The sequence below is a fragment of the Pristiophorus japonicus genome, chromosome 20 (assembly GCF_044704955.1).
Source record: "Pristiophorus japonicus isolate sPriJap1 chromosome 20, sPriJap1.hap1, whole genome shotgun sequence".
Taxonomy (NCBI): Eukaryota; Metazoa; Chordata; class Chondrichthyes; family Pristiophoridae; genus Pristiophorus; species Pristiophorus japonicus.
In genome coordinates, this window is record NC_091996.1 from 93660928 (window position 1) to 93673649 (window position 12722).

General features: G+C 53.8%; 1 protein-coding gene across 2 annotated transcripts in view; it reads right to left on the reverse strand.

The window, feature by feature from the left end:
* LOC139232692 (disks large homolog 4) overlaps positions 1–12722 on the reverse strand; it is a 438206-nt gene that overhangs the window by 303575 nt on the left and 121909 nt on the right. The window lies entirely within an intron of this gene.

Consider the following 12722-nt stretch of genomic DNA (forward strand, 5'->3'; position numbering starts at 1 on the left):
CGAGCGTCATCAGCCCCTGGGTTAACCCCTCACTGTCTGCCGGCTGAAGAGACAAGGGGGAGGGTTAGCGAGACGAGACCCACCAGCGAGAGAAGAAGTGGGGGCCTCGCCCTGACAACAACAACCTGTATTTATATAGCGCCTTTAATGCAGTGAAACGTCCCAGGGCGCTTCACAGGAGCATAATCAAAAATTTGACACCGAGCCGCGTCAGGAGATATTACGGGGGAGGCGACCACAAGCTTGGTCAAAGAGGTGGGTTTTAAGGAGCGTCGTAAAGGAGGAGATTGAGGCGGAGAGGTTTAGGGAGGGAGTTCCAGAGCTTGGGGCCCAGGCAACAGAAGGCACGGCCACCGATGGTGGGGCGGTAGAAATCAGGGGATGCACAAGAGGGCAGAATTGGAGGAAGGCAGAGATCTCGGAGGGTTGTCGGTCTGGAGGAGGTTACAGAGATAGGGAGGGGCGAGGGCCACGGAGGGGGTTGAAAACGATGATGAGAATTTTGGAATCAAGCCATTGCCGGACCGGGAGCCAATGTTGGTCGGCGAGCACAGTGGGTGATGGGTGAGCGGGACTTGGTACGAGTTAGGACACGGGGGCAGCGAGCACAGGGGGTGATGGGTGAGCGGGACTCGGTGCGAGTTAGGACACGGGGTCAGCAAGCACAGGGGGTGATGGGTGAGCGGGACTCGGTGCGAGTTAGGACACAGGGCAGTGAGCACAGGGGGTGATGGGTGAGCGGGACTTGGTGCGAGTTAGGACACGGGGGCAGCGAGCACAGGGGGTGCTGGGTGAGCGGGACTCGGTGCAAGTTAGGACACGGGGCAGCGAGCACAGGAGATGATGGGTGAGCGGGACTCGGTGCGAGTTAAGACACGGGGCAGTGAGCACAGGGGGTGATGGGTGAGCGGGACTCGGTGCGAGTTAGGACACGGGGCAATGAGCACAGGGGGTGAGGGGTGAGCGGGACTTGGTGCGAGTTAGGACACAGGGTCAGCGAGCACAGGGGGTGATGGGTGAGCGGGACTTGGTGCGAGTTAGGACACAGGGTCAGCGAGCACAGGGGGTGATGGGTGAGCGGGACTCGGTGCGAGTTAGGACACGGGGGAGCCGAATTCTGGATAAGCACCAGTGCAGACTGCACCAACATGGTGCCATGCAGGAGCAGTAGACATCAATCACAGAATCTCACCACACAGGGAGGAGACCATTGGGCCCATCGAGCCTGTGCCGGCTCTGTGAGCGAGCGATCCAATCAGTCCCACTCCCCCTGCCCTTTCCCCACAGCCCTGTGAATGTTTCCCCTTCAAGTATTTATCCAATTCCCGGTTTGAAAGTTACTATTGAATCTGCTCCCACCGTCCTTTCAGGCAGCGCGTTCCCGATCACAACAATTCACTGCATAAAAACATTCTCCCCATCTCCCCCTCTGGTTCCATTGCCGATTATCGTCAATCTGTGTCCCTCTGGTTACTGACCCTCCTGCCCCGGGAACAGTCTCTCCTTATTTACTCCATCGAAACCCCTCGTGATTCCGAACACCTCGATTAAATCTCCCCTTAACCTTCTCTGCTCCGAGGAGAACAACCCCAGCTTCTCCAGTCTCTCCACCTCACTGACGTCCCTCATCCCTGGGACCATTCTGGTCAATCTCCTCCGCACCCTCTCCAAGACCAAGCAGGGCATTCAAACTGAGCTGAGTTGGCCCAACAAGATCATCGGAATCAGAGTCACACTGTTTAAAAAGAGAAACCAAATTATCTATTGACAAGAAGACTTGCATTTCTCCAGTGTCCTTCACCACCTCAGGACGTCCCAAAGCGCTTTACAGCCAATGAAGTACTTTTATTGAAGTGTGGTCACTATTATATTGTGGGAAACGCTTCAGCCAGTTTGCGCACGGCAAGCTCCGAAAACAGCAATGCGATAATCACCCAGATAATGTGTTTTAGTTGAGGGATAAATATTGGCCCCAGGACACCGGGGAGAACTCCCCTGCTCTTCTTCAAAATAGTGGCCGTGGGATTTTTTACATCCACCTGAGAGAGCAGACGGGGCCTCGGTTTAAAGTCTCATCCGAAAGACGGCACCTCCGACAGTGCAGCACTCCCTCACTACCGCCCCTCCGACAGTGCAGTGCTCCCTCAGTGCAGCCCCTCCGACAGTGCAGCGCTCCCTCAGTACAGCCCTTCCGACAGTGCGGCGCTCCCTCTGTACCGCTCCCCGACAGTGCGGCACTCCCTCAGTACTGCCCCTCCGACAGTAAGGCCTCTCCGACAGTACGGCGCTCCCTCAGCACTGTCCCTCCGACAGCGCAGTGCGGCGCTCCTTCAGTACTGCCCCTCCGACAGTAAGGCCTCTCCGACAGTGCGGCGCTCCTTCAGTACTGCCCCTCCGACAGTACGGCGCTCCCTCAGTACTGCCCCTCTGACAGTGCCCCTCCGACAGTGCGGCGCTCCCTCAGCACTGCCCCTTCCGACAGCGCAGTATGGCGCTCACTCAGTACTGCCCCTCCGACGGTGCGGCGCTCCCTCAGCACTGCACTGGATAGTGTCGGCCTGGATTTTATGTTCAAGTCTCTGTGGAGAGGGGCTCGAACCCACGACCTTCTGACTCAGAGGGGAGAGGGAGTGCACTGCCCACTGAGACACGGCTGACACTTCATTGGTCAATTGGGCCCTCCCGACCCAACCGGCTTCGAGGCCGAGATGGTCCTTGGATCAGCTAACTCCGGCCAAACCGTGGGATCTTCCCTCTCTAACTCAGGACCGTTGTGTTGCATTTCGGCACTTGGACACTAGAGGGTGCCAGCAACTCTGACAGCCTGTAGCTGTAACACAAACATGCAACCTGATGGACAACCAAGGCTGAACACAACACTGCAGCACACTCACTCGCAACAGCTGCACAGATGTGTTGCTCCGTCACATCAGCTTGTTGGCTAAATGTTGCTAAATAGCCGCTGTTCAGATTGCAAATAAACAGAAAATAAAACCTGCAGCAAAACTGGAAATAAAGATAGGAAATACTGCAATGAGACGGCAGGACAAGAGAAAGACTTGCATTTATATAGCGCCTTTAACCACCACCGGACATCTCAAAGCGCTTTACAGCCTGTAAAGGATATAGAATTGGAGCAGGCAAAGAACAGACAGATAGGTGACCATTACACAATGCTGAAGATAGTGAACTAATCAGTCTAAGGAGGGTCTGAGGAATAATTGCCCATTGTATATCACACTTATAACGCATTAAAACTATATGGTTACCTTAATAACACTTAACAAAACAGCCGAAGTCAGCAGTTACAATTTTGATTAGAAGTCTCTGAGGAAGAGATAAGAAAGCCAGTGTTTAGGAACAGTTACTTCAGGCGACACATCGACTGTGGTAAAGTGCAAATCACGGAACAACACAATGAGCATATGGTGGGAGATGGACAACTGCAAGTGCCACTCAGAGCCAGTCTGATAAGAGATGACAAATCAATGTAACTCCGCCGATAGCAATAGACCTATCGATGATTTTGTAGGAGGGTAGCCCCTCTCCAAAACTTGTATAAATTATACTCGAAACGTATTTTGAAGGATCCACGATTGAACCTTCCCTTGCATTTGCTCGAAATAAATCTGGTTGAACCTAAGGTTTCGTTTATTTGATTCCGTGTTCGTTATATGGAGGGTGAAGGGCAAGGTGTCGATTACCTCTGTCAGGTAGTCCGCCCCGACGAAGTCTTCCTTTTACCCCAACTTAAAGGGCAGGTGTCGATTTCCTATATCAAGTAGATCACCTCGAGGGAGAGATCCTTTTACCCCAACACAGCCAATGACGTACTTCTGGAGTGTAGTCACTGTTGTATTGTGGGAAACACAGCAACCAACTTGCCCACAGCAAGCTCCCACACACAGCAACGTGATAATGACCCAAACAATCTGTTTTTGTGATGCTGATTGAGGCATAAAGATTGGTCCCAGGACACCGGGGAGAACTCCCCTGCTCTTCTTCAAAATAGTCCAGCCGAGAGCAGACGGGGCCTCGGTTTGACGCCTCATCCGAAAGATGGCACCTCCGACAGTGCAGCACTCCCTCAGTACTGCCCCTCCGACAGTGCAGCACTCCCTCAGTACTGCCCCTCCAACAGTGCGGCGCTCCCTCAGTACTGCCCCTCCGACAGTACAGCGCTCCCTCAGTACTGCCCCTCCGACAGTGCGGCGCGCCCTCAGCACCGTCCCTCCGACAGTGCGGCGTTCCCTTAGCACCGCCCCTCCGACAGTACGACGCTCCCTCAGCACCGCCCCTCCGACAGTGCGGCGCTCCCTCAGCACCGCCCCTCCGACAGTGCGGCGCTCCCTCAGCACCGTCCCTCCGACAGTGCGGCGCTCCCTCAGCACTGCCCCTCCGACAGTGCGGCGCTCCCTCAGCACCGTCCCTCCGACAGTGCGGCGCTCCCTCAGCACTGCCCCTCCGACAGTGCGGCGCTCCCTCAGTACCACCCCTCCAACAGTGCGGCGCTTCCTCAGTACCACCCCTCCGACAGCTCAGTGCTCCCTCAGCATAGCATTGGAGTGTCAGCCTAGATTTATGGCTCAGGTCCCTGGAGTGGGATTCGAACCCACAACCTTCTGACACAGAGGCGAGTGTGCTGCCCACTGAGCCACGGTTGACACTACAAAGAGGGAAGAAGATTGAAATTAACAATAGTCAGGAAGGTGATGTTCTGTAAATGATGGAAAAAAACAGGAATGGGCGGGGAGGGTGTGCACAGAAATCTATAACATTCTCAACTCTGGCCACCTGCCCATCCTTCATTAAGGGTCTCATTTATCATCTGGATTCCAGATTGGAGGGATATTCACGAGTCTTTCCTTCATGCATGAGGGAACTGTCATGTTTGTAACTGCAATGTAACACCACTGTATTACCGTAGACACTCAACCTGGATGCACACCTTGACCACAGGGGGTGAACTTGTGGGAGACACTCCTTACCTGATCACACAGGTATATAAATGGAGGTCCCACACAGGGTCATCACTTCTGGAGTCCTGTAATAAAGAGTAAGGTCACATAGTGGCCTTGTCCCTGGAATGTGCCTCGTGTGGTTTCATGCTGTAGAGTAAGGACTTTACATTGGCGACGAGAATTCACGACCCACGAGAATGGCCACCGGTAGCACAGAGGAACAGTACTGTGTTGGGGAAGACTGGGACGATTTTGTCGAGAGGCTTCAGCAAAGCTTCGTTACGAAAGACTGGCTGGGGGATGCAGCGGCCGACAAGCGACGGGCTCATCTCCTGACCAGCTGCGGGCCAAAGACATACGCGCTCATGAAGGACTTACTGGCACCCGAAAAGCCGTCGGACAAAACCTTTGAGGAACTGAGCAAATGAATCGGGGAGCACCTCAAACCGGCGAGCAGCATACACATGGCTCAACACAGATTCTATACCCACCGACGTCGTGAAGAACAGAGCATACCAGACTTTATAGCGGACCTCCGGCGTTTGGCCAGCCTCTGTAAGTTCACAGACGCCTGAAGGGGGGAGATGCTAAGGGACTTCTTTATTGAGGGTATCGGTCATGCGGGAATTTTTCGCAAGTTAATTGAGACCAAGGACTTGACCTTGGAAGCGTCGGCGTTGTTAGCTCAAACTTACATGGCGGGGGAGGAAGAGATGAAAATGATTAACGCGGCGATGGATCAGGGAGTCAACATCATCAATGCTACTCAGAGCCCCGCAGGCAGGCAGGGGCAGTCCGACACTCCCTAGGCAGCAATAGACCCCAGAGCAGGACCTCAACAGAGACAATGGCAGGCTGAAAGGACGTTCACGCCATCACAGTGGACAATGCGGCCCGGGATGGGGCCACTGACACCCACTAATAGGGTACTTAAGAGCAGTCAAAGGGACAGTCAGCACGGAATTCCTGGCCATAGTCCCTTTGTCCCCAACAATGGAAACTTTAACTCATGCTGGAGTTGTGGGGGAAAACAATCAGCCAGATCTTGCAGATTTCAACAGTTTGTCTGCAGAATCTGCAATCTCAGTAGCCATTTAGCTCGAATGTGCAGAAAACCTGCAACCAGACTAATATATGTGGCAGATGGACCAGAAGAGGGTTCTGTAAGGCAGGATGACTTTTGGGGCAAATCGATGGACGCAGAGGTTCAGCGGGTCCATGCGGCGAATATTCACAGTTCATACACCAAAACGCCACCAATGATGATGAGGGTTTTGTTGAACGGTATCCCAGTACGCATGGAGCTGGACACCGGGGCCAGCCAGTCACTCACGGGCGTTCAGCAATTTGAGAAGCTATGGCCACTCAAAGCCAGAAGACCCAAATTAGAACATATTGAGACACAATTACGGACTTACACCAAAGAAATCATTCCGGTGCTAGGCAGTGCAATGATGGCTGTCACACACAATGGGTTAGTGAACCGGCTGCCACTCTGGATTGTCCTGGGCAATGGTCCCGCAATGTTGGAGAGGAGCTGTTTAGCCGAGATGAACTGGAAATGGGGGGATATTCACGCAATGTCCTCGGTGGAGCGAAGTTCATGCTCACAAGTCCTACAACAATTCGAGTTACTATTCCAACCGGGCGTCGGGACTTTCAGAGGCACTAAAGTAGTGATACACATCACCCCGGACGCCAGGCCAGTACACCACAAAGCCAGAGCGGTGCCGTATGTGATGCGGGAAAAAATCGAGAGCGAATTGGACCGGCTGTTGCAAGAGGGCATCATCTCGCCTGTTGAATTCAGCGACTGGGCGAGCCCCATCGTTCCCGTTCTAAAAGTGGATGGTTCTGTCAGGATCTGTGGCGACTACAAGGCAACCATCAATCGGGTGTCCATACAAGACCAATACCCGCTCCCAAGAGCGGAGGGCCTCTTTGTCACGCTGGCAGGCGGAAAGCTGTTCACCAAGTTGGACCTCACTTCAGCCTATATGACCCAGGAACTGGCCAACGAATCTAAACTGCTGACCACCATCACCATGCACAAAGGACTGTTTGCGTATAACAGGTGCCCGTTTGGCATTCGATCAGTGGCCGCGATTTTTCAACATAACATGGAAAGCCTGCTTAAATCCATCCGGGAACGATCGTATTCCAGGATGACATCCTCATCACGGGTCGAGACACCGAGGAACACCTCCACAACCTGGAGGAGGTGCTATGCCGACTGGACCAGGTGGGCCTGCGACTCAAGAAGTCTAAATGCATATTCTTAGCTCCTGAGGTTGACTTTCTGGGCAGGAGGGTTGCTGCAGATGGGATTCGGCCCGCCGAATCCAAAACAGAGGCGATTCGACGAGCACCCAGGCCCTGCAACACATCGGAGCTGCGTTCATTCCTGGGACTGTTGAACAATTTCGGGAACTTTCTGCCGAACTTGAGCACGTTGTTGGAGCCGCTACACGTGCTCCTGCGTAAGGGTTGTGATTGGTTTTGGGGGGACTTTCAGGAACGGGCTTTTGATCGGGCGCGAAACCTACTTTGTTCAAACAAGTTGTTGACCCTGTACGACCCCTGTAAACGTTTAGTTCTGACATGTGATGCATCGTCCTATGGGGTTGGGTGCGTGTTGCAGCAGGGTAATGCTGAGGGTCAGCTACAACCTGTGGCTTATGCCTCCAGGTCGTGCTCTCAAGCAGAACTGGGATATGGGATGGTCGAGAAGGAAGCGCTTGCATGTGTCTATGGTGTAAAAAAAATGCATCAGTACCTCTTCGGTAGGAAGTTTGAATTAGAGACGGACCACAAGCCACTCAAATCCCTGTTGTCAGACAGCAAGGCTGTCAATGTCAACGCATCAGTTCGCATACAGCGGTGGGCTCTCACGCTGGCTGCTTATGACTACTCCATCCGGCACCGGCCCGGCACTGAAAACTGCGCTGACGTGCTCAGCAGGCTCCCACTGGCCACCACCGAGGGGGCAGTGGAGCAAAGTGCTGAGATGATCATGGCTGTCGATGCCTTTGACAGTGCAGGCTCCCTGATCACAGCCCGGCAGATCAAAATCTGGACAAAGAGAGATCCGCTCCTATCCCTGATTAAGAAATGTGTCCTGACTGGGGATTGGGCGGCCGCACACGGAGCATGTCCTGAGGACGTCAGACCGTTCCACGGGCGGATGGATGAGCTCTCCATCCAAGCCGACTGCCGACTATGGGGCAGCCGGGTAGTCATGGCACAGAAGGGCAGGGAGGCATTCATCAGGGAACTCCATAGTGAGCACCCAGGCATTGTGATGATGAAGGCCATTGCCCGGTCACACGTTTGGTGGCCTGGAATTGATTCAGACCTGGAACACTGTTCGCAGGTGCACGACCTGTGCCCAGCTGGGTAATGCCCCCAGGGAGGCCCCGCTCAGCCCGTGGCCCTGGTCCACCAAGCCATGGTCACGCATTCACGTTGACTACGCGGGCCCGTTCATGGGGAAGATGTTCCTCATTGTAGTAGATGCGTACTCGAAATGGATCGAGTGCATCATCCTGAATTCATGCACGTCATCCACCACCGTGTAAAGCCTATGTGCGATCTTTGCAACCCATGGCTTGCCGGACATCCTGGTTAGTGATAATGGCCCGTGTTTCACGAGCTATGAATTCCGGGAGTTTATGTCGTGCAATAGCATCAACCACGTCAGGACTGCGCCGTTCAAGCCGGCCTCCAATGGCCAGGCGGAATGGGCAGTCCAAATCATTAAGCAAGGTATGCTCAGGATTCAAGGACCCTCCCTACAATGCCGCCTATCGCGCCTCCTGCTGGCCTATAGATCCCAACCACACTCGCTCACAGGGGTCCCGCTCGCAGAGTTACTCATGAAACGGACACTCAAAACTTGGTTGTCCCTCTTCCACCCAGTCCTGACCGACATAGTTGAGGGCAAGCGCAAGTCACAAAGCGAGTACCATGACCGTAATTCAAGGGGGAGATGTATAGAAATAAATGATCCTGTATTCGTCCTCAATCACGCCATGGGGCCTAAATGGCTTGAGGGTACTGTAATTGACAAAGAGGGGAATAGGGTCATCGTGGTAAAACTCAACAATGGTCAGATATGCTGCAAGCATCTGGACCAAGTAAAAAAAAAAGGTTCAGCATGGACACGGAGGAACCTGAAGACCATGAGATGGAGCTCACACTACCACCAGTGAACAAGAGCAATCAGAAGAGTGCACGGTCCCTGAGGTCAGCCCGGACAGGCCGGAATTACCACAGGTGACAGACACTCACGTCAATGTCCAACAACCAGAGCCCCAACTGCGGCGCTCCACAAGGGAGCGTAGACCACCTGAAAGACTAAACCTACGATCCCAGTAAGACTTTGGGGGGGGGGGCGAAGGTGATGTCATGTTTGTAACTACAATGTAACACTACTGTATTACTGTATACTCTCAACTTAGATGCACACCTTGACCACAGGGGGTGAACTTGTGGGAGACACTCCTTACTTGATCACACAGGTATATAAAGGGAGACATTACTTCTGGAGTCCTGTAATAAAGAGTTAAGGTCACAGAGTGGCCTTGTCCCTGGAATGTGCCTCGTGTGGTTTCATGCTGCAGAGTAAGGACTTTACAGGAACTTGCTGTGTATTGCCCACTAAGCTAATGTCAGCACCTCAAAATCCCCCTCCCCATCCCAAACCCCTTCCATTAAATCCCAGTCTCGCGCAAATAATTCCTGTCTAGGAGCAGAGGAACAGGAGGAGGCCCATTCAGCCCCTCGAGCCTGTTCCACAGGAACAGGAGGAGGCCCATTCAGCCCCTCGAGCCTGTTCCACAGGAACAGGAGGAGGCCCATTCAGCCCCTCGAGCCTGTTACACAGGAACAGGAGGAGGCCCATTCAGCCCCTCGAGCCTGTTACACACGAACAGGAGGAGGCCCATTCAGCCCCTCGAGCCTGTTACACAGGAACAGGAGGAGGCCCATTCAGCCCCTCGAGCCTGTTACACAGGAACAGGAGGAGGCCCATTCAGCCCCTCGAGCCTGTTACACAGGAACAGGAGGAGGCCCATTCGGCCCCTCGAGCCTGTTACACAGGAACAGAAGGAGGCCAATTCAGCCCCTCGAGCCTGTTACACAGGAACAGGAGGAGGCCCATTCAGCCCCTCGAGCCTGTTACACAGGAACAGGAGGAGGCCCATTCAGCCCCTCGAGCCTGTTCCGCCATTCGATGAGAACATTGCCAATCTGCGACCAAACTCCATATACCCGCACTTGGCCCACATCCCTTAATACCTTTGGTGAACAAAAATCTATCAATCCCAGATCTAAAATTAATTGACCCAGTATTAATTACCGTTTGAGGAAGAGAGTTCCAAACCTCTATCACCCTTTGTGTGTAGAAGTGTTTCCCAACTTCACTCCTGAAAAGACTCGCTCTAATTTTTAGGCTATGTAATCTCTCCTCGTAACTTACCCCTTGGAGCCTGGATCATCATCATAGGCAGTCCCTCGAAATCGAGGAAGACTTGCTTCCACTCTAAAAGTGAGTTCTCAGGTGACTGAACAGTCCAATACAAGAACCACAGTCCCTGTCACAGGTGGGACAGACACTGGTTGAAGGAAAGGCTGGGTGGGACTGGTTTGCCGCACGCTCCTTCCGCTGCCTGCGCTTGGTTTCTGCACGCTCTCGGCGACAAGACTCAAGGTGCTCAGCGCCCTCCCGGATGCTCTTCCTCCACTTAGGGCAGACTGGTCTTTGGCCAGGGACTCCCAGGTGTCGGTGGGGATGTTGCACTTTATCAGGGAGGCTTTGAGGGTGTCCCTGTAGCGTTTCCTCTGCCCACCTGGGGCTTGCTTGCCGTGTAGGAGTTCCGAGTAGAGCGCTTGCTTTGGGAGTCTCGTGTCGGGCATGCGGACAATGTGGCCCGCCCAGTGGAGCTGGTCGAGTGTGGTCAGTGCTTCAATGCTGGATATCATTCTGGTAAATCTAACTCCAAGGTCTGTTTATCCCCCACTAACAACAGGGGTAACTCCCAGCTCCAATTTGACCATGAACCACTCCAGAAATATTGTCCTTCAGGTAATTAGCTATAATGCATGGCATGGCACCATATATTGCTACAATATCGCACAACATTACATCCCATAACATGGCAACGTATGATACGCCGCTCTGCTGCTGTGGTGGAATTTGAACTCGCGTCTATGGATCATTAGTCCAGGCCTCTAGATACTGGTCCAGTGACGTAGCCAATGTGCTTCCGTACCGCAAGTAAAGACTTGCATTTATATAGCGCCTTTCATGACCACCGTTATGTCTAAAAGCACTTTACAGCCAATCAAATACTTTTGTTGGAGTGTCATCACTGTTGTAATGTAGGAAACGCAGTAGCGAATTTGCGCACAGCAAGCTCCCTCAAACAGCAATATGATAATGAGCAGATAATCTGTTTTAGTGATGTTGGTTGAGGGATACATTTTGGCCCAGGACACCGGGGGAGAACTCCCCTGCTCTTCTTCGAAATAGCGGCCGTGAGAGCTTTTACATCCACCCGAGAGAGCAGACGGGGCCTCGGTTTAATGTCTCATCCGAAAGACGGCACCTCTGACAGTGCGGCACTCCCTCAGTACTGCCCCTCCAACAGTGCGGCACTGCCTCAGTACTGCCCCTCCGACAGTGTGGCGCTCCCTCAGTACCGCCCCGCCGACAGTGCGGCGCTCCCTCAGTACCGCCCCTCCGACAGTGAGGCGCTCCCTCAGTACCGCCCCTCCGACAGCGCGGCGCTCCCTCAGTACCGCCCCTCCGACAGCGCGGCACTCCCTCAGCACTGCCCCTCCGACATTGCGGCGCTCCCTCAGCACTGCCCCTCCGACAGTGCGACGCTCAGTCAGCACTGCACCGGGAGTGTTGGCCTGGATTAAACAGCTCAAGTCTCTGAAGTGGGACTTGATCCCACGACCTTCTGACTCAAAGGCGAGAGTGAGATAACCACTTAGCCACGGCTGACACCGAAAACCACAACGGGACACTGGCTGAAATTGATGGAATTCAATTGAAGAGTGGCTGTCAGGAAAGATGGATGCCATGGCAGTAGTGCACTCGAGTTGGGCAGTGGAATCGAAGGCCATCCGTTCATTCACGAAGAAGCTGGATGAAGTAATGGGAAACGGATATTTGGTTCGGATTCTCTGAATGGGTTCAGCTGAGTGGGCCTAATCGCCTCCTACATGCCTGTTTATCTTCCCGTCTTTTGACTGGCGCTCAGCATTTGGTGACAGGGCTGCTTTGCATGGCTTTATATAATCGATGTGTCACCAACACACGTGTGTGCTGCAGCCCTGGCTGCTTGCTCACATCACTCCGATATATCGAAGGTGGAGGTGGGGCTCTGAGACTGTGCTGGACACCCAACGCTTCCCAACCACTTTTCCGCACCCGTGAATCCACACCGAGGTTCATCTGACAGCCTGAAATAAAGGCCGTTAACTGGCATCATCATTAGTGGCCGTGCCTTCAGTTGCCTGGGCCCCGAGCTCTGGAACTCCCTATCTCTGTAACCCCCTCCAGCCCCTACACCCCTCCCTAGCTCTGTAACCTCCTCCAGCCCCTACACCCCTCCCTAGCTCTGTAACCCCCTCCAGCCCCTACACCCCTCCCTAGCTCTGTAACCCCCTCCAGCCCCTACACCACTCCCTATCTCTGTAACCCCCTCCAGCCCCTACACCCCTCCCTAGCTCTGTAACCCCCTCCAGCCC